We start from the raw sequence: 26,511 nt of genomic DNA on the forward strand, positions 1-26,511 counted from the left end.
CTGTAATTCCACCTGAAAATAGCATGCATATCGTGGTTTGAACACGATCACACAAATTACTCTGATTGAAGAGATCCAAAGTAAAAGAGACTTGTTCGCCCAAATTTTCAGATATTAGATTTATTTAATAACATGTATCGAGCCAGGGACTCTCAGGTTCTGCTATACTCAAAACAACATACCGGTAGACACCAAAAAGGGACAATTATCTAGGTTCAGGATAGACTGAATAGCCCGATCTAGGAACACCAAGATGGCGTAATTTTGCGGCATTTTTCTAGCTGTTTACGGCACTTTTTGTCAAGTAAACAATGCACGACAGGCACATAGATGCCAGCTAAGAGAGAGGAGGGGAAGACTCATGCTGAGGAAACAAGTTCCCGACCGCACACAACACAACCGCGACATCAACCAAGGTAAGTGAACAACCGGTCATATTCCGGTAGTTAAACACGCTAGATAATAGATATTAATGCCATAATTAAACGGAATAGGTCTCCACTCCGTAAGACATTGCATGTTTTCCAACGATGATTGATCGGCACTGCATAGAGAAGCGCAACAGCAACCTAGATTGAATCGAGTCAGAAGTGTATATTTGACTCAGCTGGTTTTGGGAGCAGAGCAGATAGCTACGCCGAGAATATAATTAACTTGACAGACTTACCAACATAGAGTTACAGATTTAACATTTCTTTATGTTTTCTGTGGCTACATTTTTTATAGATAATGTCTGGATAGCAACATAATATCAGACCAACAATATCCGTTGAAATCATCTCAAACCAGCTGTACCATTACCAGCCAGTCTATCCTACAAATGGAAAACTGATCCTAAAGCTTTAACCATCCATTTAAGGAGGTAAGATGCCTCCCCTTTTTGTGTTCACCATATTTGTTCTAAAGTCCTTAGATCCACCATATGACTCCCGGAACTAAAATGGTTTTTTATCAGCGTTAGAAAGTTTTAACTACACAGACCGTGTAGGTATACTGCGCAAGACACAGATGCACTGCCATCCAAGGTTGAAAGGCCAATCTAATGATCCCTTCATTTTCTCAATTTAATTGTAGGAGTTTGTGGAAACTATCCTTTTCCCATGATAAAATTGCTCAACTATTGTGGACCTTTTTCCTCCTTCAAGGGATCAACTACACTTGGGAGTTCAGGTAATCTAATCAACCATGAATTTTTCCCGACACCTTTAATGTGTCAAAAGAACATGAGCCTAAGTGCTGATTCTTTCTTTTTTGGTTTTTGTAAACAGTTGCTCCACTTATATTGAATGAATCTTCAATAAAAGAAAATTGTACACCAGCTTTGTAAAAACTGTAATACTGCAAATGACTACTCTTGAAGAAAGTCCCACCACCATCGAGAGGACTGAAACATGTTGAGTTCGCATTCTAGGAGCTTTACTAGATTATTTAAAAGTATTTAGAGATCTTGAGTAATCAGAAACCCTACCCAATAGGATATATTCCTGAGGTTGACTTACTTATTGATGTACTTTAACATTTGTTGTTTCTATTTTTTGAATTTTGTATGTGTTTTGTCATTATTATATCTGTTTATATTCTTAGAGTTTTTTGACAGTTTATTTAATATGAATTTTCTCTCAAATTTATGAGATTTTTATCTTGAAACCCTTAATAAAATCAATATTTTTGTAAAAACTCATGAAGTTTCATTGAAAGGGAGCAACTGCTGACATTTCCATTTCCCTACCTTTCCTTGTATCTAGAATTCTATAAAGCCCAAATCCAAGGTAGGAATCCACCCCGCCCCGGGAGTGGACTTTTGGGATCCCCCCATATGTTTTTTTGTATTTGTGTGTTCCCCCATGCGGTAATGCATGCAGACCTACGTGTCATTAACATGCAGGACCTTGCTTACCAGACCCGCATGCTTGCTGCCACTGAGGGGCAAGCCGCGGATAGACATGGGCAGGCAACTGTGCCACGTCCACCTTCTGATTTCCATCCAGAGGGTGACAACAACAACCTATCTCCCACATAGGTCGGGCTGTGCAGGCGCTGAGACCATTGAGTTTTTTTTTATCTCAACATCTACACATGTGGGTGTTGAGGTGCACCCTGTACCTCCCCCCTTGAGGGTGCCCTCCCCACCCCCCGGGTTGTATGTGGCCATTTTTTATTTTTATGTTTTTTTTTTTTTCCTGCAATATTAAGCAAAGAAAATGGTCTATTGTGCATTCATGTGACACGGTGGTGCTTTGTGGCATTTGAAGGCATCCACTGTGTGTTCCAGCAAGGCCCATTCAGGCTTGTCTCGTGTTTTGCTTGGGGTCCTGACACATATGCTACTCCTGCTTCCCCTTTCCATGGGCTCGCAAGGATGGCTGGGTGTGACAGCAGCTTTCACAGGGGCATTGGGCTTCCATCATATCTGTGGCCAGCCTGCAGTCCTACTTGTGTGTACACCTCTAGTGGGTATTCCAGATGGCTTCTCCAATGCATGTCTGCACTTCATTTTTGTGAGTATACTTTTGACTGTGCATTTCATCATATTGCTTGTGATTTTTTTATGACTTGACTGTCTATGTTCATGCACTTCCTGCTGTAGGCGGTACCATGCACCCTTTGGCTGTGTAACACACACTGATGGTGGGAGGGGTCCGTGTGCTGACAATGTTGCATTAGGACACTTGGCATATAGTGATTTCATATGCCACAACAACGCTGCATGCTGAGTTATCCTTGTGACCACGTATTTCATCGACCCCCAGTTCCTTGCTTCCCCTGCTTTGGCCATCTTGCAGCTCTGCCTGGTTTTTTGTTGTGCCATTTGAAATATGGCCACATTGCTTTTGACTTGACTGTCCTGTTTGTGGCCTGGCCCTGCTCCCCCTCCCATTGGTTGCACTTGGCCCTTGAGACAATCTGGGCAACCAAGAGGCTGGAGCCAGCCCCCACTACCAAAGGCCCACAGCGAAGGCCCTGTCTACTCCTGTCCACCACGGTACCCCACCCTTCTGGGTCCCTTGATTGTCCCCCTGTCTTCCCTACCTCCTGCCTGTCTCCACCTGCCCCCCGCGTGTCTCCGCCTGCATCCCTTGCTTCCTGCCAGTCTCCACCTGCCCCCCGCCAGTCTCCCTCTGTCCCCCTTCACTGTTACACCCCTTCCCCTATCTCCACCCTCTTCTTTCCCTCTGCCCCCTGTGTGTGCTTTCTTTTCCCCTATTCCCTTCTTGCCTTTACACCTTGGCCCCCTCCTCCCTTCTCTCCTCCCTCTCCCTCTCCACCACCCTTTCTCCTCTTCCTTGTCCTCTGTCTGTCTTTTTCCGGCACTACCCAATTGGCATCAGGCATGGTGATACGTAGCCACTTGTTCTTTGCAGACACTTCCCCCTCTGCCTCCGTCCATCCACCCCCCACCTTCACCTTTTTGAGTTTTATTTTGGCACTTACTTTTATCATCAGTCCCTCCACTACTGATTACAGCTCGTCTGTTCCCCCTTTCCCTTCTGTGTTTCTTCTTCCCCTCCCCAGCACTATCTTGATTATTCATCGACCTTCCATTGTTTGTCACTTGTTTTGTTACTCTCCTCACCTCTTCCCTCCTCTTACCTCCCCCCCTCCTTATGTGACTCTTGCACTGCAACTACTGCTGTCAGGCATAGCAATGTTGATGCTAGTTTTGTTTTCCCACATTCCCTCCCTAGACTATTTTTCACATTCTGGACTGTTTGAAGGACTTGTAGGAATGTACTGTTATTCTCCCTTGTTCCCTCCCTCCATCAGGTGCTTTGATGCACTTTGTGTGTAGGACGTATACAGATTTACAATCAATCAATCAATGATTGCTCATTGTGTGCCATTGTCGATCTGGGGTACTCTGTAAATGATATGTTCTGCTGGTCAGTGGCTGATCCTATGTTGAGAGTGATTTTGAGTTGTCAGGGGATGGTGTGGTTTAACACACAGGGGGGTCCTTGAGCGCAGTGTTCACATGTGCTGTGTATAAGAAACTGATTACGCTGAGGCTCACTTCATTTCACATGCATGTATTCGATGCATGTCCCTACTGACACAAACACTTAGCCAACACCCCCCCCACACCAACTACGGCGACACCATGCACACACATGCACCCAGATTGCCTTCTCAGGCATGCTGTGTCCCTACAATCCATTTTCACTTCCAATTAATTGATTGTGTACATGCATCACATGGTACTATTTTGTTGATTGTACTTATTTTTCATGATGTTCAAGGGGTTTCCCCAACGCAATGCACACTCACTGTGCTATCCTGTGAGCGGTGTGTTGTAGAGAACACACACGCAGCACACTGTGTTTGTAATGCCAATTTGCTATTGTCCAATGTGCATGGCAACAGGTATTCTGACTTTAGTTGCTTGTACCACTGGTGGCATGCATTTGTGCCACAGTTTTCAGAGTGTGAGGTTTTGGTCAGTCATTTCTTCAGATTCCATATCAGGTGTGATTGTCGGGTGCTTATTTACATTTATCACGTGGCACTTCATGACTATTGTGTAATGTGTTGTGCATATGGTTTGATATTTTGCCATTGTATACCATGGCATGGTGTGGCAGACGGGTGTCATGGGGGTTGGGAGGGTTTCGGTGGCATACCAGTACTTTCATGCCCTCTTTTGCAGGGGGGTGGGTGGGATATGCACCTTGCATGTGTTCTTTTTGGTCACACTGGATTGGTTGTGTTTAAGTAGCTAGTGATGCACACAATGTGGCACTTCCGTGGACACATTCTCAGGGTGGTAAGGTTGTGACAGTTAACTGCCCCTTTCTCATCATCGATTGTCACGTGGTATGTGCCAGGCCTGTGTGCACTCCCCAGGGGTTGGAGTTTAGGTGAAAAATGTGGCCACATGCAGGGTATGGGCTGCCTTGCCACGTGCCCTTTCCCTCTCCCATGCACAGTGGGCGTGCATGTGGTTGGGGATGTGGGGGCACCACCATGTCCACCGGTACGCCCCACCGTGTTGCAACGTTGTGCAGGACACATGCTGCCACAATGATCCTGCAAACTACTGGGGGTGCATATCGGTGCTGTCTGCCAGAGCGGTCAAGGGATCAGAAGCGTGACTTGAGCACTCTGAATGTGTGCTCCACTATGGCCGTGGTTGCAATATGGGCTGTGTTGTATCTTACCTGGGGTGGTGTGGTGGGGTTCCATATTGGCATCATCATGTAGGAGCTTAGAGGGTAGGCACTGTCCCCTGGTAAGGTGATAATGGTTGTCATTAGTTGGGCTTGTGTATTTGTCTGTGTGTGACATGCATGCATGTGCACAGGCATTTGTACTCACCTATGACCCATGTGTCGCCATGCTTCCCAGCTTCCAGGGCCTGGCTCAGGGCGGACATTCTGTGTCTGAAACTGTCATGGGTGGACCCTGGATAGTTTGCATAGACAGAGGTGATGATTCCCTTGGCATTGCATACAACCTGCACGTTGATGGAATGCCAGTGCTTGCGGTTGCAGTAGATGTTTTCAGTGGCCCTAGGTGGAAGTAGGGCCACATGGGTGCAATCTATGGCACCAAGCACTTTGGGGAGGTGTGCCACCCTGTAGAAGTCCTGGACCACGGCCTGCCTTTCTGCGGGTGTTTTGGGCATGTATATGCCTGCGGACTGAGGGGCGCGCAGTGATGATTGACAACACCTGGTGTAGGCAAAGTGACTGCGTGGGCTCAATGCTTGGGGGCACAGGGCGGGTGATGTGAGTTCATCCTCCCACTCAGTGACCAGCTCTAGGATGATATGAATTGGAAGCCTATCCCTGCCATAGACCTCGTCATCAGGCATCCCAAAAAGGCTGGTTCTGGGCCGAAAAATGCTGGGCCTGGCTATTTTCCTCTTCCTGCGGTGTCCCACGATCACTGCTGCGAGGAATGGGACATTCATCGTAGCTGTATATGCTTGCTTGTTGTTTGCGTGCACTTTTATGCTGCGTGGGGGCGCTTCCGCCTGCTTTCGTGTGGCGGACGTATTTGTGCGTGTGCGTGTGTTTTGACGTACGCGGGTTTTCCCTATTCAATTCCATGAATACGTGTTGTTCACTAGCGTGTGGGCATTGTGTGTGTTTCCCAGCGGTACTTCCCACGTTACGCCTACATTTTCACGCGTTGTACCCCATTCTCTGTGTTCCGCCCTCTTGGGAAGTCACAGTGACGTATAAGGTAAGCGCGGATTTGGCGCACATCCCGGGAAAAATACGCACAGGGCCTTCCATGAATAGTCCATGTGTGTTTACCTGGGTGGTCACTACATGTATGGCCATTGATCATTTCTAAGTCCCAGGAGTTAAACAGTTGGACCCATCCCAACCCCTCCACCTCATTCTTGGCATGGGACATTACACATTTCTCTTTTAACTTCGGGCTCTGGGAAGTCCCCCACCCCTCCTCTGTCATGTGGCAGTTAAAGTCTCCCACCATTATTACAGCTGTATTTCCTGGCTTTGTCAGCCATGATGTCATAAGTTCAGGTAGAGCATCTTGTATTAGCTCCCTTAACACTGCACCAGGGGGATTATAAAGATTTACAAGGAGAAATCTATCAAGACTTCCCTCCTGCCCGTACTCCACCTCAACTGCAATCAAATTTCTCTCTTGGTTACAATTAATCCGTCTGTATACCAACATATTTGCCACCCCCAACAGAAGACCCCCAAAGGCATGACACTTTCTCCCCTTTTTGCATATGACTGGTAGATAACATAGCCATCTAATATCAAAGGGTCCATAGCCCATGTCTATTGGAGACAAATAAAGCTATGTTTTGCTATCAGTTCCACTGAACCCTCTGACCCTCTAGGTGCCCAAAGCCCCTGCAATTCCAAGAAAGGATGGTAAGATCTCAATGGTTTGCCATAACTTGCTGTACTTCAGAGACTTCCACCTTCTTTCATTTGGTTATAATGGGGCATGTTAACACCTTTGATGGTGTTACTGTCTCTTCAAATATGCAACTGGGGTCCAGCTCATCCAGATCAATATCAATGTCGACATCAACTGCCATCAGCTCATCTTTATATTTTCTAATCATCTGTGCTGTAGATAAGAATTTAGGGCAGAAACGTTTGGGTTGGGCCCTTTCAATGGCTCCACAAATTGGAAGTCATCTGATTTCAATACTCGTAGCTGTGGGACTGAGTTTAATCTAATCAGCAATTCAGATTGTTATAACCATTTATGATCACTGCTTTGATACACATTCTTGATCAAGCAGATGTGGTTTCCTACCAGGTCTTTCCGATCTTTGGCCTGCCTAGATGGTATGTTTGCTGACTTGTTCCATTCAGTCAGTGGGCTCAGGGGTTTATCTGGGCTCAATATTATCGTGTCTTCTTCACCCAGGTCTTCTACCTCCGGTAATTCTACATCCTCTACCATCTCTTTCATCTTTTCCTGCTCTGCGAGCACCAGCTTGTCATCTTTTTATTCGCTCTGTCTGCTCTTTTCTTTGTTTTCTGAGAGCGTAGGCCAGTTGTTGGCATTTCTCCCTCAGGGAGGTCAGGGTGCATGGTTTCTTACTCCTCTGCGCCTTCCTTGCCATTCTACGTTGCTTCCTTGAGAAAAAGACTTCGAGACTTTGTTCTAGAACCTGATTAATCTCTTTATGTTCTTCTTCAGTGTCTTCAGCAATCTGGATAGCTTCAGACAGATTAGCCTCTACCTCTTCGTACTCTTTTCCCACCTGCACCTGAGCCAAGGCAAGTATATTAGTTTTAGCCAGAATACGCCCAGAGATTTGCAATAGAATCCTAAGTGCAAATTGTAGGGATGCCACTGAAGATTGTATCTCAGCTATTTCAATTGCCCACGGATAGGGACAATCTAGGTCCTCTGTCGCCCTGTCAGGGAGATCCACCATTGAGGCCATAGCTAAATTTGGGCATGCTGTCAGTCGACTGTAGCCCCCCGACAAGATTAAACAATCCAGAGGGGATGTTCATTGGGCTTACACTCTCAGCCGGAGCACTCCTTCCCACTGTTATTGGTATTAGCAGTGTCATCCCCCTCTGAATGTTCAAAGACAATTCAAGCAGTGAGTTGTTGTCAATGTCCTCAAAATTAGTTGAGCTCGTTAGGCCACTCCCACTAGCAACTGGGACCACAATTTCCTCAATGATTGTCGAGTTAATTTCTGGAAGAGGATTCAGAGGAAAAACCCCAGTAATTACCCCTCGATCAGCAGGGATCGAATTCTTTGCTCTCTTCTTTGACTTGGTTTTCGTCCCCACAGAATCCTCAGTCTCAGGGTTCTCCGTAAGAGATTGCTTCTTCATTTTCTGCAGATATATTTGGTCTGCACAGACCTTTTCCCAGATGGCATTTCACTCACAACTTTTGGTGCAGGATCAAAGGTAATTAAACCCGCGGTATCCTGCTGATCTCCTGTACGTCTTACTTTTATCACATTTGTTTAATGCCTGACACAGCTGCTGCTGTTAGGTAAGAATAGATTTGACCTTTTCAAGCAGGCCCAAAGGCAATATAGCCCACAATCTACTGCTGAACCTATTTGGTTCACTACTTGGAGGTGCAATTTATTGCAATTGTATGTAGGCAGCCACTGAGAACTCAAAAAGGTGTAAGCGCCTAAAACTGTGTGTCTCAGGCACACCGATATACAAATACGCACTCTTGCACTGGGCCTGAGGCAGATTGGCACAATGACACCACACGTTTGTTGCACCCTGCCCTGCATGGAGCACAGTCCAACCAATTCCCAACAAGTCAAAAAGCACCGCTGGGAACATCGAAACACAATCCGATGTCACTGACCATGGAATGAGATCAGGAGTGGGACTGTGGCTTTGTTGCTGCAACGTGGAGGGCTCAGGGGCTCCACAAAGGATGACTGGGGATCAAGAGTATAGCGCTTGTCTATCTAGGAGCACTGCTTTTGTATATACAAAGATAGTAGCAAAAAAGGAACTTCTGTGGGCCCCTTTGTGCTAATTGTTCTCAAAGATAAGTGGCTATCTATAGAAGCAACCCCAAAGGTTTACTGCCGTGGTTCCCTCACCTAGTAGCACTCTTAGCCACTCAGCAAAGTAACCGAATCCTGCAGCCGCCCGCCTCTGCCCACCTCTGTCTCTCAAGGCCCCCTACGGATGCCTGGCGCAGCGCAACACACATCCTTGCACACATGCGCCGGGAACTATGGTGAGTCAAATCAAGGGCTCCACCCATTTACTCACAGTACCTTTTACAGTGGGACCTTCCGGGTCCACTTATATGACCTACCAGGTCTACTTACGTCTAGGGCACCACGGGAAAGGGACCACGCAGCACGGTCACGGGCAGCGCACAAAGCACGAGCTAGAGATGGCTCTGTGATGCGTAGGGAGCACACAGGAAAACGCTCGATTTGCTGACCTGCTCTCTATCACCTTCACAGCCTTCCGGCTGCAGCCCTCCGCCCGTCACTCGTGGCTCATCTCACGCAGCCAGCACGCCAACAGAGGGAGGCTAGAGGAAAGGACCCAAAGGACCGTCAAGCCGCACCAGCACTGGAAGAACGTCTTAATTGTCATCTCAATTGTTGTCTCAATTGTCGTCTCATTTGCCGTCTGGCCACTTCCAACAGTCTAGATCCCAGCTATCAAAGGTGTTCATCAAGCCAAAAATGAAAGAACTCAAAATGCTGTTTGGAGGAGGAAAAAAGATGTCATCAAACTTAGGAATGATCTCCCCCATGACCTTACCTAGTCTAATAACGTTCTCAACTTCAGAAAGAGACCCAAACCTCCTCTGTTTATTTAATCACTCCTATGGGAACACAGATTGCTTTGAACCACACTAAAATGGCCTGGCAGTAGACGCCATCTAAATAGCAACAGCAATCATATTGGGCTAGAATTTGGTAGTGGGAAAGAAGACACCATGTGAAGTTGGGCATTTGGGGGTCGGTTAAGGAGTCAGTTATGGGTAGAAAATGTTCAGGGAAGACTGCAGGAACCTCTCGAGATTACAGCGCAAAAGCTGCAAGCTGGTTCTGAAATAAATGTGTATCACACAAATCGATAAATGCTAAGGGGTAATGTGAGAAGATTAGGGAGGGAAAAAGGGAACCTGGAAAAAAGTAGGGGAATACATGTTGATTGCCTGTGAGGACGTGGGACACGTTTTAATTCTGAGCACATTTTCCCATAATCGCGGGAATCGACGAACCGCTACTCTACATCAGGATTTGTTTTATTGGAAATGTTTACTGTGAAATTATCGGGGGACTAAGGAGTTAGAAAAAAAAAAAGGTTTAACATCTGCAGTGCCTACATCTACTGTGCAGGGGGCAATGGGTGTTTGGTGATAAAATAATGGTTTGGCATGGCCAGTGGCCATGGCTAGTGGGCACAAAATAAAGATATTGGTAGAGCATGTGTAGTGGCAACTGAAGAGGGCATGGCTAGTGGGCCCCGAGGAAACTAAAATATAGCAATATCCTTGAAATTCTGTGAACAACCATTTACAGGTGATCAGATTTAATGCAACAAAATCGACAGAGGCCACTGCCGAGGGCCATAGCTAGTGCGACTTCAAGAAATGATGGAATATGTTTGGCTGTGGTCATTGGCCACGGCTGAAGGCCATGGCTAGTGGGCCCAAAAGAAAACTATTGCTAGAACATGTTCAGTGGCCACAGGTGAAGGCCATGGTTATTGGGCCCTGAGGAAACTAAGATATAGCTAAACCCTTGAAACTCAGTGAACAATCATTTGTTAAGAGAGAGTTAAGGTGATCAGATTTAATGCTACAAAACCTTGCACTTCAATCAAGTCCACCTCAGAGAAAAAAAGTGCATCACACAAACCAAACAGTGTTAGGGGGAAATGGTCAGGAGAGGGTCCTGGAGGAATAAAGCAATTGAGGTGAGTGGAGGGACCATTGAAAGTGGAAAGGGCACTGGGTGAGTGACTGGGAGGACAGGGAAGATTTGGGATTTTCAAGCATTATCGAAGGAATACTGGGGAAAACCCACTGGCATGATTTGTTCAATGCCATTGCATGTGTGCCGCTGTATGTGTAGTTTGTTGCCGTAATCGGGGGAACATCGGGGGGATCCCAGAGAAATGGAGAGATAGTGAAAATAAAGGTAATTTTACACCTGCAGTGATCATATATCCTTGGCATGGGTAATGAATCTCTGTGCCCAATGGCATGGCAAGTGGGCCCCAAAGAAACCTATTGGTGCCACAAGTACAGGGGCCAAGACCAAAGGCCATGGCTACTGAGCGCTAATGAAACCTATTGGTGCAACCTGTACAGTGTCCACAGCCAAAGGCCATAGATAGTGGACCCAAAGAAAGCTATTGGTGCAACTTGCACAGTGGCCACGGCCAAATGCCATGGCTAGTGGGCCTGAAGAAACCTGTTGGTGCAACCTGTACAGTGGCCACGTGGTAAGACTTCTACAAAAGGCTGTGGTAGGCTGAAGGCCATGCCCAGTGGGCCCCAAGGAAACCTTGCGGTGCAACATGTGCAGTGGCCATGGCCGAAGGACGTAGATAGTGGGCCCCAAAGAAACTATAGTTATTATTATTATTATTATTACTGATGGAAAAGCCTGTGTACATGGGCTAGTGTGCATAAAGAAAGACATTTTCAGAGTCTAAATTATGTGGTGTATTTTAACGTAATTTATGTTAATAGAAACATTTGTGGAGGATCTTGCTCCTTTGTCGTGGAGGAGGAGTAACCTCAGACAAAATCTCATAGAGTCTGTTGAAAGTTCAACATAGTACATACAGCCAATTGTTGTATCTGCGCCTCATTGTCTTGGATTCCACTAACAGGTTTTGGACTCAAATAAGTAATGTTGAGGAATGTCAGAGTAAAACAATTCACATGCAGCATGATTTGAAGTAGACATGAGATCATAAAACAAATTAAATTGCAGTCAAAGTTTGTAACATAAATGAAGAATATTATTGATATAATAATACATGCCAAGAAATAATGCAATTAACAATTACATAATACATAATTACACTGACAAAAAAACAAGTAATTTATTTGGTTAGAGACTTAGTGCTTAATCAAATGAATGTCTGTTTATCTGTTTTTTTTTAAATGTATATATTTTCTAAGTGTATGCAACTTAAAGTATGAAGTGGTATCCCTACCTTGGGACTTTTCTTCAGCTAATTGTATGTTATCGTTGTTGAAATATACATTTGGTTCGCCTGGAAGATGAACTTGAAGTTTTATTGTTGTATGCATAAGGCAACAGCTCCCTCTAGCAGTGATATTGTTGAAATACACATTTTGTTTGCCTGGAAGATGAACCTGAAGTCTTAGTGTTGTATGCGTAAGGCAACTGCTCCCTCTAGCAGTGGTAACAGGCAAAGGGCAGGACTGCTTCAGACAAACATATATTTGGCTTTTTATTATATAGTATGATTGTTTTATTATTAGGATATTTATTGAGCGGAGAACTAGCTTTGCAAACAAAAGGGGAAGTACACAGAGAGGGAAGCAGAGAAAAAAGAAGCAGGGAGATAGCTAGGATTGGTAATGGGCAGCATGGGGGCTAGACAGTGGGGAGCATATCACAGAGTCTCAGGTAGGGTGGGGGAGTGCAGGGGGAGTATAGTATAACAAAACCCTTGCAATTCAGTGAAAAAATGTCAGCAATTGCATTTTGAGCAAGTCCACCATAACTATGTGCCCTCTCTCTGTTGCACAGCGTATGACCAGAATCATATGACAGTTGACATCACTGATGACAACACCCGTTTCATCAATAATGACATCATACATAATATCACTGATGAGATCAATAATTACATCAAATTTGACATTACTGGTTAAATGAATTCAAATTATTTCACTTTTCCATTCATTTTCCAAGAGGGAAAATGTCAAATGTTTGCTCACGTGCACAGCCCAAACTATTGCCCGGATTTGTGCCAAGAAAGAAACAAGTTGGGCACAAATCACTCAAATGTTATTGTTAATGTTAACGTTAAAAGACATTTGTACCATGCACTATCACCACCGGAGTGGTCCCCTGGTGCTCTGGCGGCTCTGAAAGAGGGAGGGAAGGTGAGTTAGTGGGAGGAGGCTGGAAAAGTGCAAGAGAGCAGTGATGTGCTGTTGACGGCTTCTGCCCGGTGGGTCCTTTGGCTGAGCCTGGGGTGTTTGCGGCTGGTAATCGTTGTGTACTGTTGTGTGAGTCTATGTGTGTTTTTTGTTTTGTTGTTGCAGTGTAGTGAAGTTTGTGTGGTTTGTTGTGCTGTAGGTTTGTGGTTGTGTTTGGTTTGGAGTTTGAGAGGTGTATGTAGAGGACAAAATTGTAAGTGGAATTGGTTAGTTGGCATCTCTATCCTGAATTGAAGAGTTGGGCTTGTGTAATCTCTCCAGATGGGGTGCGGGGCACCCTGTGCCTCTTGTTAGGTCTAGGCCCATCCTGCATTCGAGGTCCCTTTCACATCTCGCTGCCACCTCCACCAGCCTCCCTAATAACCCCACATGTTCTTCCCTCCCACTTATATGGCCAGTGCACCTGCCAGTGTCCACAACTCAGTTAGCGTGGTGATAGGTAGTATCTCGACAATTCCACAACCCGGTGGTACCTAGTAGCAGCTAAGGGGTGGTTGAAGATGTTGGTTAGGATTGGCTGGGGTTGTTGACTCCGTCTCCATGGGTGTCGCCCGTGTTTCACTCTGCCCGGTGTCACCGGTCCAGGTGCCCTGGGTGCTTCTCAGTCGGTTCTGGGAGCTTGTCGTGTCCTTTCTGGTTTAGTCATTCTTTTTCCTTTCTGTTGTTTCGGTTTTCAGTTTTAGTCTGTGGTATTGAAGAGCCAGGTTTTTAGTAATTTTCTGAATTTGAGGTGATTTCTGGTGTTTCTTATCTCTTTTGGGATGTTGTTCCAGGTTTTTGCGGCTAAGTGGTAGAAGGCGGTGCCTCCGAGTTTTTTCTTAATGTATGGTTTTAGTTCCAGGCGGATTTCGTTGCTTGACCTGAGGGGTCTCATTGGCTTATAGATTGTTATTTTCTTTTGTAGGAATTCTGCTCCTTGTCCGCAGATTGTCCTGTGCGCTATGCACATTGTTTTGAAGGTGATGCAATGTTTTACTGGGAGCCAGTGTAGTGTTTTTGGGGCAGGGGTGATGTGGTCTCTTCTGGACAGTTTGAGGAGTAGTCTGGCTGCTGTATTTTGGATCCTTTGTAGTTTCTTCAGGAGGTATTCTGGTATTTGGAGGTAGAAGCCGTTTGCATAGTCGATTCTTGACATGATGAGGGCGACGATAGTGAGTGTTCTGTGTGTGAAGGAGAGGAAAGGTAGGATTCTTCTTGCCGGGTGGAGAAGAAAGAAGCATTTCTTGACTGTTGCATTTATTTGCGGTTCTAAGTTTAGGGTGTTATCCATCAGGACTCCCAGATTTGTTACTGCCTTAGATGGTGATGATGCCGTTCCCATTTCTGTTGGCCACGGGAAATCCTTTCTTAGTTTGGTGTAAATCCATCCAGTATCTTTAATTTGCCCCACTCACAAAAAGTTAGTTATATCTCCCATGAAGCATTCCTGGTGCCAAGCTTTTTCATTTCTGAAAATACACCATTACTCGATTTGCGAATCAAGTTCAGGAATCGGCACGAATGGCAAAGAAAAAGTATAAATACTTCAAAACTAACATATTCTGAGATGTGGCAATTGCTGAGATTGCTAGATAAGGTAAGAGGAGAATTTACTGTTAATTTAGGAAGCAATCTGTTTTGTAATATAAAAGAAATGACAGGGATTTTTTTCTAAATAAACTGAAAATGTGTGGGTATCGGTGTGTTAGGGTGCTATTGGTGTTTTTATGGTTTTAAATGTGTTTAAAAAAGCTGACAATTGCTTAATTAGTTTAATGCAATGTCTGTAGTGACAGACCAGAGGAAGCCAATGCTTGTTTACAATATCCTTTGTTGTGATTGGAAAAGCTTTTCACGCGACTTAAAAGTGAAGTTCTCAATTCATGCCTGACCTCGGGCAGGAAGATATCACATGATCCTACAGCCCTCTTCTTTGTCACAATATCTAGTTACGAATCATACCTGAACTTCGACATCCCTCTTCCTTGTCCCAGTTCTGAATAGTAATCTTTCCTATATGCCTCCACACCTTTCTTCCTCATTACAGTTCCCCACTAGCTCCAACTCACTGTTCCTCATCACAGTCTGCCACTAACTCCACCTGTTCTTCTTTATCACAGTCCTCCACCAACGTCACTTCACTCTTCCTTATCGCAGTCCTCAACTACCCCACATCACTCTTACTTTTGACAGTCCACCCTCTTACTCCACCTGACTCTTCTTCATCACAGTCCTCCACTAACTCCACCTGACTCTTCTTCATCACACCCCCTTTAACTTCACCTAACTCTTCTTCATCACAAGCCGTCACTAACTCCACTCACTCGTCTTCTTCAAAGTCACCCAGTAACTTTTGCCTCACTCTTTCTTATCAGCTTCCCCAACTACCCCACCTCACTTTTCCTCATCAGAGTTCCTCACTAACACCACCTCAGTTTTCTTCATCACAGCCCCCTGTAACTTCACCTCACTCTTCTACATCACAGTCCCCCACTAACTTCATCTCAGTCTTTCTTGTCACAGTCCCCCACTAACTCTACTTGTCTGTTCCTCATCACTATCCCCCACTAACTCCATTTCACTATTCATCACAGTCCCTCACTATTTTCACCTCACACTTCCGCATAACAGAACCCACTTACTCCACCTTGCACTTTGTCACCATTCCCCTCAAACTCAACCATACTCTTCTTTTTCACAGTGTTTCACTGACTCAACCTCACTCTACTTCGTCACAGTCCCCCACTAATCACCCAATTCTTCTTCATCACAGTCCTCCACTAAGATCACCTCATTCTTCCTCATCACAGTCCCTAACTACCACACCTCCCTTATCCTCATCACAGACCTCCAGTAACTCCACTTCAGACTTTTTCATCACCGGCCCTGACAAAATAGACCTCACTCTTCTTTGTCACAGTGCACAACTAATGCCTCCTCACTCCTCCTTGTCAGAGTACCCCATTACCACCACTCACTCTTCCTCATCCCAGTCCCCCACTAATATCACTTCACTCTTCCTTGTAAAAGTCCGCCACTAACTCCACCTCTTCCTCATCAAAAACCACAACTACACTACACTAACTTACTTTTCCTTGTCATAGTACTTCACCACCACCACCTCATTTTTCCTCATCAGTCTCCAACTGCCCATCCTCACTCTTCCCCATCACATTCCCAACTATCCCATCTCACTCTTCCTCCTCACAATACTTTACTACCGCCACCTCACTCCTCTTCATGACAGCTCCCAACTACCCACCTCACTCTTCCTCATCACAGTCCCCAACAACACAACTTCAGTTTTCCTCATCACTGTCCACTACTAACCTGACCTCATTCTTCTTTGCCAGAGTCCTTAACTACCCCACATCACTCTTCCTCTTCACAGTCCCCCAATAACTGTGCCTCACTCTTCTTCATCACAGTACCCTGACTACCCTCAGCTCACTCTTCCTTGTTGCAGTCCCCAACTACCTAACTTCACACTTCTTCATCTCAGTCTCCAGCTACACAACTTCAGTCTTCTTTGTCACAGTCCCTCACTAAATCAGCTCACTCTTCCTTGTCACAGTACATTATTACTAATCCCTTCTTATATTGTGGACACAAAAAAGATGAAATAAATACTTGTTAAACCTTATGTTGCATAGCTCAAGAACAGATCTTGATAACAAATCATATGATATCAGTTGTGTTTTCAGAAAAAAAAGACAGAATTACGGGTGATGTGAGATATAGCTTAATAAAACCCTTAACATTTTGTTAAAAAAATAGTTAACGGACAGTTAAGGAGAATAGATTCAGTGCAACAAAATTGTTGAAATTCATTGGAACACTGTTAAGGTGAAACAAACTGATGCAATGAAACCCTTAGAATTTAGAGAAAACATCTTATTGAAGTGGCCTTAAGGTGCCAATTTAATGCAACAAAACCCCTGGAATTTGTCAGGAGCTGGAAGCCATGCCACCTTAACAGTGAGGCCCACATTGTGGAGCCCGTAAGCACTGTGATGAAATTACTTATGAAATCACATATGACATCAATTACGGCACCATGAGTGAAATCACTGGTGCAACAGATCACAAGTGCAAGAAAGAGAGATGAAACATTTAAAAAGCATGTTTCTGCATGTAAGGTTGGATTCAGGTGCAAAGTCGGGTTGGAGTTTGCATTTAAAAATATAGGGCCTCATTACAAGTATGGCGGTAAGGCAACAATGGCGTTGGTATCGCTACCAGAACCGTTGCTACCGTACCTCCATACTAGGAGTTCTGCTCGTGTGTGCCCTTGCAGCCACCAGGTCTAACCTGTTGGCCGTACCAGCACCCACGAGCAGACATGATGGTAGTCCCTTATTATGAAGGAGTCCCTTATTACCGGCACCCGCGAATGGGCAATTACCGGGACCGTCAAACTCGGCATGACCCGGTAATTGTCCATTCGCAGGTGCCGAAAACAATGTAATGAGGCCCAGTGTCTCTGCGATAAGGTGAAGTATCTGGGTAAGCTGCCCGCACATTTACGTTTCTCAGTATGCCACACATGGGTATTGAAACTGCATGTGTCTGTCAGAATGTGACTTTCGCTGACAGGCCATATTTATATGCACACTCACCCTGAAAACTACATGTGCATTGATTACAACCAAGCACTCAATGTAGGCCAAGGTATGTGCACAATTGAAAGTCCTTGCAACATTTACATCCCTTCCACTTAAACGTAGTCCCTAGCCACCTAGGACATGTTAGATGCCACCAGAGATGGCTTCATGTGAAAAACCAAGCAGGACATCTCCTGCATCCTCCTCAATGACCTAACTGGTAAATCCCAAACATGAAGAAAATGTTCTGACTGTATTTGAATATATTGCTCAGTTGCAACATAGGCTACACACAGAGCAGTAGGTTAACCACAACCCATATGTCTCTTGGGAACATTAGGATGTATACAGAAATAGATGCCTATGGAACAAATGTATAGCACAAACATGTCTACAAAACTATGTTATTAATAATGAATATATATGTGAATTCATTGCATAGACAACATAGGAGTGAAAGAAAAAATAATTTTAACCAAAAAAAACTTGTGTGAACATAAACATTTCATCATACAAGTGACAATTCCCACACATATTTACATGGACAGACAAAAGGAAATATACATACAAATGACAATAACATCCCAAAGAATAATTCATTCCAGTAAACAAAATCTAATGATGAATCCAATTTATACAACACCAAACATACACTTAATTCTCTTATGTTTCAAATAATGTATGGAAAAATACAAGGGACAAAGTTGTCAACGGTAATAGCAAGATCATGTTTTATGCACTACAAATAGTTTTCTGACCTGTACAATCTGACAACAATGTTAAAATGGGTCACCATTGAACTGAGCAAACACCGCACTTCTAACCACAACACTGTAGATGCAGTATCTGTAAGGTGATGTAATTGGGAATAAAATGTGCAACATGTCCATGTCACATGATGTGATGAATAGAAATGACAGCGTCCTTAAGTACTGGACACTCCTGTTCCCTGCACACCGGTATTGCTGATCACAGAGACAGTCAAACTTGAATATGCAATTACATATATTATAATCAGTGAATAGGAATAAACTTGGGCAAGTTTTAGAAGATAAACATTGACATTTAAATTTTAATTTAATTCGACAGAAGAATCTCAACACATTTAGGGGGTAATTCATAGAAATCAGCACACGAGTGGCGCACGCGGCTGGCGCACAGAGGCAACGTGCACCAATCTGCGCCAGCTGCGTGCGCCAAAAACCATTTCAGCGCACAGCATATTCATGGATACTCACATCCATAACCAGCCGTGGCGCAGAGTGGCACAGCGACCCTGCAGCAGCACCAGTTGCGCCCCCAACCCCGCCCCATGCGCCAAAAACATTGCGCAAATCCCCTACATGGTGCAAAGGCCAGTGGACCAGCATACAGCTCCCCAACCAGGAAAACGCGTGGAAAAGTCCTTGCGTTCCCCTCGGAATACGCGTAGCCCGCTCGCGCTAGCGAAATCGCGTGTGAAAGTCCACGCTCACCCCCGGAATACACGTACCCCGCTTGCGCCAGCAAAAACGCATGTGAAAGTCCACGCGCACCCCCGGAATACATGTATTCCAGTGAAATCGTGTGTGAAAGTCCACGCGCACCCCTGGGAACACGTGTATCCGGCTGCGTCAGGTAAAATGTGTGTAAAAAGTCCACCCTGTCGAGTGGCCTGCCTGCGGGGCATGCCCAGGGGTGATGGGCTGCCTGCGGGCCATGGACAGGGGTGATGGGCTTCCTGTGCATATTCCAGGGGTGCGCGTGGACTTTCACACATGATTTTGCAGTGTGTGCCCTCCCGGTTGTGCCCCCACTCCCCATGCCCCGCAGGCAGCCCATCACCCCAGACCATGCCCCACAGGCAGCCCATCACCCCAGACCATGCACCACAGGCAGGCCACATGGCACCATGCACTCGGGAGTACCGATACATGTCCCCCACCCACCCCCATTGATGGGCACCTTCTAGCAGGCCCCGACTCATGTCCCCCACACCCTCCACCCACCCCCATTGATGGGCACCTGCCAGCAGGCTCTGACTCATGTCTCCCCACACCCCCACCCACCACATTGAGAGGCACCTGCCAGCAGGCCCCGACACATGGCCCACCAAACAACATGTCCTAACAAAACAGACCCATGGCCCTAATGCCAACCCAAATCCCCTTGCCCCCCAGTATAAGCATGCAACGATCCACTGCACCCACTCCAAAATTACCAATGCCATGACAGTCTTAAAAGAACCACCATGTCCATGCATAAATGCACAACAGAGCCACACAGTGGCAACACATGACTGAGGCAATGTTCATTGGGACATGCACAAAACCAATGATAGTACACAACACCAATCATGAAGTTAGGAAAAATGTATTAAAAACATAATGAAATAACATAAAGAAAATCTAACTTGAAAATTAATAAACAATGACAGATATTACCAAAACAAACAGACAATCCAATGAAAAACAAAAATCCACGGCATGAAAAAAGAAAAGTGGTCCATCACCAATGTCAATACGAAATAAATAATCCAAAAAAAAGAAAACCATTGTTCCATGGGAAATGTCAAAAAAGAAAGTATGTACAAGTCTCCAACTATATACAATCCAAGTCCAAAGGCTCCACGATCCCCAAAACAAATGAAACCTACAAAAAAGTCCTATGAATAAAAAACTATATACATGAAGTGGAACAAAGTCCATGAACTCCAAATAAAAAGAAAAAACAAAGGAAACCTAACCCTAAAGAACTATGTACAAAGGCGGCAGGCAAGTCCAACGGCTCACTTGTTGATGTTCCTGGCCCGGGCCTCAACGAGCTCCACGTCGATGTTATGGAGGCGGGCCTCTTCCCTGGCATCGAGGTCTCGCAGGGATGCATCCATGGCCTCCTCCAACCACCTGCGAGTTGCTTCGAGGCACTCAGCCTGCTTCAATGCCCTGCGCATGGAGTTCTCCGCCCTGACCATAGTGAGCCATGCCCTCTCCGCCCGCCGCCTCTCTGCATCTATTTGCCGGCCCAACCACTGCCACACGGAAGACACTCCCAGTCCGGGGTCCTCCTGCCCTCGGCCAATGCCTGCACCCGGGGCGTTGATGGCCCTGAGCCATGATGCCTCCCACGCTGAGCCTGCTGCTGCCTCCGACGCAACTGCCTCTGCCACCACGATGGCCTCCGGGCTGATGGAATCCACCGGCGCCGTCGTGCATGTGCCCTGCCCGATGATGCTGGCACATCCTCCATCTGCTGGAATTCAGTTGGTGGGATGGCCACCCCTGCTGGACCTCCGACTCCCGACTGTGGCAGGGATGGGCTCTCCACCAGGCTGGCTGCGTTGGTTGGGGCAGATCCACAGGGGGCCCTGGTGGCATCTGGGCCAGAAGACGGCAGGGAGAACGACTGGCGTATAGTGTGCACAGAGGAGGAGAGGGCCACAAGACTGGCCGACACATGGAGGAAGCACCCAAACACGGTCACTCCCAACTGGGCCACTTTGGCACACAGCTCTTCGTGATGACGTGCGTGGTCCCCCCAGGAAGCACGCACGTCATCACGAATGTCACATGTGTGCAACATGACACCAATCAGGACAGACTCAATCCGGTCACGGGTCCCCAAGTCCGCAGGTAGAGGAGTGCCAGATGACGTGGACCTACCCCTACCTTCGGACTGGCCAAGGACTGGGCATCCCTGTTGGTGCATGGTGATGCAGTCACAGTGTCAGGGACAGAGACATGCACAGGCACCTCTGCAGCGACCTGTGCTGCCTCCTGCCCCTGCCCCTGGACTGCACCACTTGCACTAGTAGTAGCACCCCCACCAGGCCCTATGTGCGGCTCTGTAGCGGCCTCCTCCTCCTCTATACACACCACCAACCTGGATGGCTCCGAACCGTCTTCCGCCGTTGCAAGCCCCTGTGGGGGCTCATCAGCCCCTTGTGCTGCAGCCGTAGTGGCATACGCGGCACCAGTCCCCTAGCTCCCGTATGATGGAATTTCCTGGCAGGGTGATGGAGCCTTGCGTCGCCAGCCGATGGAGGCATCCCTGCCGCTTTCCTCCACAGCGCCGTCTCCGCCCTCTTCTTCACTCGCCACTGTGTAAAGGGAGACATTGAACACAAGCATCAGGGTACTGATAGTCCCTTAGACACAAAGCAATAGCACATGAGTGGCACTGTCAAACGTCACTTCCATCATGTCTCCCAACAACACATGGGTCAGTGCAGGCAACACACATGCAGTAACCGGCATGGCACATGCAACAAACATTTGCATCGATGACCACGGCATCGTAGAAACATCCAATGGTGGGCTGAAACTCACATGCATCATGGGACATGCTGATCACATGCACACGCATCACCGGAGGGTCATGCATCTGGCCCCGTATACCCATAGACACAGTACATACAAGGATGACTGGGCTGTATCAGTGAATCAACACATAGTCACGGACATCGGTCATGCATCCATAGCGCACACACTACTCAGACACATGGCCATGTACATCATGCATGTCCATGACAGCAGCACACGTCCCTCTCACCCCAAACATGTCAAAGTACAGACACAGGCATGCATACATATGTGCATTCTGCATGCTGCTCCGCATGATGCATTGTAACACATACACCATCCATGTGGGTCACGCCTGACTGGACTCACATGCAGCACCATCATGTACCTGCACACACACATCCAAACATGACCCATGTCACACATGCAGCCAAGTAGCTAACTACCAGCACACTGCAACATGCCCTTTTTTAAACATGAATGCATGGCCACTTACCGCTCGACTCCAGACGGGCCTGCATCCTGAGGGTCTGGTGGTGAAGCACTGGGCGAATTTGCTCCAGGACCCTCATCTGCTGGGTGGTAAGGTGGATCCGGCGCCTCACTGCATCCGCTGCTTGTTGAGGGTCCTGGACTTGTAGTCCTCCCAGCGCTTCTGGACGTGTTTGATGTCGCGGGGTGCCACCCCCTCAGCATTGATGGTACCCACTATGTCCTTCCAGATCCTCTTCCGTCCTTCCTTGTTGGTGCGCGATGGTGTGAAGAGGGCATCATAATGCCCCAGAACTTGCTCCACCAGGATACCAACTTCCTTTTCACTGAAGCTGGTAGCCCTCTGCCTCTCTGCTGGGGGGTTGCCACTGGTGCCGGAAGGTGTTGTGTCGGACATGGCAACCCCCAAGGCAGGTGTGGGTGGGCAACAGGGTCCTGGGGCTGGGCTGCGGAGTGATGGAACACCAGTCGGGAGTCTTTTGTTCCAGCAGGGTTGGTCACAGCAACAGGACCCCTGCAGAAGGAAGATGTGCAGGCACCAAATGGCAGGGCATGGTGGCAGCAAGCAGGCAGGCAGCAGCAGATGGCTCGTGGGAGGCTGCTCGGGGTTCTGGGGGGCAGTAATTTGGTCTTCTGGACAGGAGCGTGGTCTTCCGTGTATTGGCACGTGGCCAGCTTGATACGGAGTGATTTGGCACGTGAAAAACAGCACGTTTGAGTGAATTCCGAGGAAAGGCCCTTAGCGCGTAAGCGTGTAGGTGACGTAATGTGCACGTGGGCGTTTCCCTCAGCATGGGTTGAAGGTCCCACGTGGGATTCCATCGCTCTTTACATGCTTTTTGTGGAAAGCAGTGCATGTGTTTTTCAGGCGTTGGGGTTCACACGTGATTACTTTACAGCGGCTACAGTGCATACTTCTTCTTTTGGCGTGGGTGTTGGCTATGCGTTCTTCTACACGCAAGGCACATAGTGAGTCGCACATGCTATTTTTCCTATTGCGGGTGTCCCTGTTAGTTGCATACCCCTTTTTTTCAGGCATACTAGCCTGCGTGTTGATCACATACGCATTTTTTGTGTTCCTAGCTGCCACCGCGTATTGCCTGTGTTTTTTTACATGCACGTGGGCTAAAAGGGTCACGTATCTCTTTTTCTTGCTTTTTTGGGAGGCCTGAGCATAGCGTGACACGTCATTTCTCCTGAGGGGCCACAGAATGGGACATTCATCGTAGCTGTATATACAGGTTTGTTGTTTGTGCTCCCTTTTATAAAGTGCGGGGACGCTTCCGCCTGCCTTTGTGTGGCGGACGTGTTTAGGCCTGTGCGTGTCTTTTGGCATGCGTGTGTTTCCCCTATTCGATTCCATGAATATGTGTAGTTTGCGTGCGTGTGGGCGTTCCGTGTATTTCCCAGCAGTACTTCCCAAGTTACGCCCTTATTTTCACGCGGTTTCCTCATTCCGCGAGTTCTCCCCATGTTACGCCCCCTTTTTGGTGTGTGCGCTAACATTGTGCGCTTTCGCTGTGCGCGTCGCTCATGGTGTCCAGGATGTTGCAGTGACGTGTGCGCCCGTGTGCGCCACGCGTGGATTTGGCGCACATCCCGGGGAAAACATGCGCAGGGCCTTCCATGAATCGCACGCGTGCAATTCGCACATGTGCGCTGGCTTTTTCACGCTTGCGCCAGCTTACGCCACATATTTCGGTGCACATTTATTCCATGAATTACCCCCTTTGGGTCAATCACAGGAACAAAATTAAAATGATACATTATTTTCATCAAATTACCTAAATCGTCTAAAGAATAATTAAAATATATAGTCAGTATCGCCAATATGTATAACATTAGCAATTTATCAATCTAAATCTCACATGTGATACAATTCTTAGTCACTAGGCTGATTTATGCCATTCATCTTCTCAAGATAAACTCTTTTGAGGATGATATTTGCTTACATTTCCTCTAAGTATCTTATCTTTTTGACCGAAGGTTAAACATCATAATTATTGAAATGAGTGAACACTAACACCCTTATTTACATTCTTATTGTCTAAACGTAAGCAAAATCTCCTACGTAGCTTACGTATGGAATAGAGGTAGGCACTGAGAATGATACTCTGTCTCTCCAATTAATTGTCAGGACAATTGGCTAGAAAGGATGTCAAATTGTGAGAATTCATATACAATCCTCTAACTAGCAGATACAAAAATATTAAAATCTCTACATAGGGATGTCCTATTTGTGAAGACAATAGATTCAAATGGTGTAAACAGAGGCTCACTGTATCCAAAGTTCAATCCTACTTCTAGATAGTTAATTGCTGTATGACGTGGTCATATGCCATCCAAATTCCGTCATTCTAGTAGTAGGTTTATCAATCAGATTGAAGAATCTGTCAAAACATTTGATGTGTGAACCCATTTTATAAGTTAGGGGATCTTATCTTATCTATCCATGTAAAAGGTCTACTTTGTAAAATGGTTGTGTGATGCCTAGGTAAATGACCTGCCTTGCCAAGATTAGCCTCATGGTCCGGCATTCTAACAGGATCAGCAAGCCCTTTAGTTGGCAACGACGTCCGTCTATTAATGCAGCGCTGTGTGCGCGATGACAAAATCACTCAGTTGGGTCATGATGGAAATATATGAGAACACCCTGGACGCGTTGGTAATGTTGGTGCGCTTCGATGGCTCGATATCATACAATGCCAACAGTTATATTTAGATGCTCATTTCCTTTTAGAAAGAAAGATAGTAGCTATGTAACGAAGAGGATGGAAATTGAACAGCCAAAAAAAGAATTTCTATATGTTCAATTGAATACTATTCTTCATCTCTCATATAGATGAAAAGTATGTTTTCTACATGATTTTAATCAATTGGCATACGTCTACATGGGTATAGTAACAATTGATTTACCACATTTACAATCTGAAATGGGATGAATGTCCCATCTATCTTACCTCATCTGGAGGACGTTGCAGAGGTGTTTCCAGAAGTTAAACACATACTGTGGTCCACAGTCAGAGACAATGGATGTTGGTAGGCCATTGACATGAAAAATACCGTGCAAAAAGAGTGCAGCCATTTCTGCAGCTTACGGAATCAATGTCAGGGTGTGCCATGTTAGTAAACCAGTCAACTGTAACCATTACAGCAGTTAGTCCCTGGGAGGGCGGTAATTCCACGATAACATTTGTAGATATTGCCTCCCAAGGTCTTGCTGGTACTGGAAGGGATAGGAGGTTTTCCAAACTAGGTTGTTTGGAATACTTATTTTGAGCACATATGTGATGTATGTGGAAACATCCAAGTGACATTTTGGCAGCCAGAAGTATCTGGAAAATACATGACAAGTTGTCCTCTGACCTCTGTGGCCAGCCCCAGGCTAATCATGAAGCGACGTGATGTCTGTTCTCGTAGGATGTGTGTGGGTATAAACAGTCTTTTCCCCCATAATGGCATATCCTTGATTATCCTGCAGGGTCATTGTTACAGGTAGGGATATTGTTGGTGGCTTCCAGTACTTTATGAAAAAAGGATGGAAAGGAAAATAGGAATCTTCTTATGGTCAGTAAGAGGTCTTGGGGTTCAGGTGTGACGTTGCATCTTGATCATGACTACACAGGGCATCAGCAATGAGATTCTTGGAGCCAGGAATGTATCTTAGAAAGAAGTTGCATTGAGCAAAGAAGTCTGCCCATCTGACCTGCTTACTATTTTTACACTAACATTTCTGAAGGGTCACAAGATTATTGTGGTCAGTGTGAAATTCCACTGGTCACTGAATAACGGTAAATCAATGCCTACATTCTTGGCAAGCTGTTTTCAAGCCCAATAGTGCTTTTTCCAATGTGGACTACCTCCTCTCGCTATGGTTCAGCAATCTTGAATAGTAAGTAACAGGGTGTTCCAAGGTATCATCTTGTGGTTGTAGCAATACCCCTTCTAACACGGTTTCCAACGCATCTGCTTCCAACACAAAAGATTTGGTTGTGTCGGGTTGACACAATACAGGGGCCTGTGTGATGGCTTTGTTT

Source organism: Ambystoma mexicanum, chromosome 5q (genome assembly GCF_040938575.1).
Source record: "Ambystoma mexicanum isolate Mex_15411 chromosome 5q, UKY_AmexF1_1, whole genome shotgun sequence".
Classification (NCBI taxonomy): domain Eukaryota; kingdom Metazoa; phylum Chordata; class Amphibia; order Caudata; family Ambystomatidae; genus Ambystoma; species Ambystoma mexicanum.